This window comes from Panthera leo, chromosome A3, assembly GCF_018350215.1.
Source record: "Panthera leo isolate Ple1 chromosome A3, P.leo_Ple1_pat1.1, whole genome shotgun sequence".
Lineage (NCBI taxonomy): Eukaryota > Metazoa > Chordata > Mammalia > Carnivora > Felidae > Panthera > Panthera leo.
The window spans coordinates 66,199,283-66,200,523 of record NC_056681.1 but is presented as its reverse complement, the minus strand read 5'-3'; the positions used below and the strand labels follow the sequence as shown (position 1 = coordinate 66,200,523).

The 1,241-nt window shown below is 36.3% G+C and overlaps 1 pseudogene; it reads left to right on the top strand.

Moving 5' to 3' along the window:
* Positions 1-516: 516 nt before the first annotated feature.
* Positions 517-1,014, top strand: LOC122215020 (annotated as a pseudogene).
* The last annotated feature ends 227 nt before the right edge of the window (positions 1,015-1,241 follow it).

The window sequence follows — 1,241 nt, the reverse complement described above, 5'->3', positions numbered from 1 at the left end:
CCTCCTTTATAACACATTTTCCTATCACTCTTTTGCTCCAGCATTTTTTTAAAGTCTGTTTTTCTTCCTCACTGCTCTGTAACCCTACCTCTATGTTATATCAAGTATCCCTATATGTGTTGATCTGTTCATGAGCTCTCTATTCTGTTTCAGTGATCTATTTCTCTATGCCTGTGCCAATGACACATTGTCGTAATTACTATGACCTTATGGTAAGTAATAATCCCTGATAGGACAATTCCTTCACTTTGTTTTTCTTATTTCACTCTCATATGAATTTTACAATACGTTTACCAAATCCTACATGCAATAATGTGTTGGGATTTTGATTGGAATGCTTTGAATCCACATATAAATTTGTGGAAAATGACATCTTTACAATGCTGACCTATCTATCCACGAATATAGTATACCTCTGCATTTTTAGAGTATCCTTTAGTGTCCCTCAATAAAGTTTAATAATTTTTTTTTTATAGAAGTCTAACATACAGGCCACTGGAGCCCTGTGTTGCTGCCATGTCTTTTGGGGCCAGCGTGAATGTCCTGCAATGCCTCATGGAGCAGCTCAAGCTGGATGCCAGTGTGGAGAGTATCAAGGTCTCACAGGCACCTGCAGAGCTTCAACAGTACTGCACATAAAATGCCTGCAAGGATGCCCTGCTGGTAGGTGTTCCAGCTGAAAGCAACACTTTCTGGGAGCCCAGATCCTGTGCTTTATTCTAAAGGCTGGGAAGAAGTTTCCTGAGGAATGCTTTTAAGCATAAAGTGATGGATGACTGCTTCTAAGTCTCAAGAAAACACTTTTTTCCAGCCAAATGACTCTTAGATATTTCAGGCCTGTCCTGTGGCCTGGTCCTATAGCCAAAATTCTACAGAAATTGATGAGTTTCTACTCGGATAAGAGAACTGAGTGAAAGAATGGACTTTAGATAATAATGGCCTGATTCTTTTGGTAAAGTGCTTCTATATTTAAGACAAACAAAAATGTTACCACCAAATATACTTTTTTCATGAGCAAATTACTAGTGTTTCTATATCTGGAATATCATGTTTGTTTTATTGACTAGATGTTTACAGTTTGGGAAGGAAAACATTTTTGTTAAAAAATTTGTATTTTGTTAATTTGTTGTTCCTAAGATTTTTATACCATAACAAAACTTGTTATTTTCTCATGAATTTAACAGTTTCTAAATGAGGACAAGCAAGTATAAAACTGGGAGAAGAATAAGTTTTATTGATCA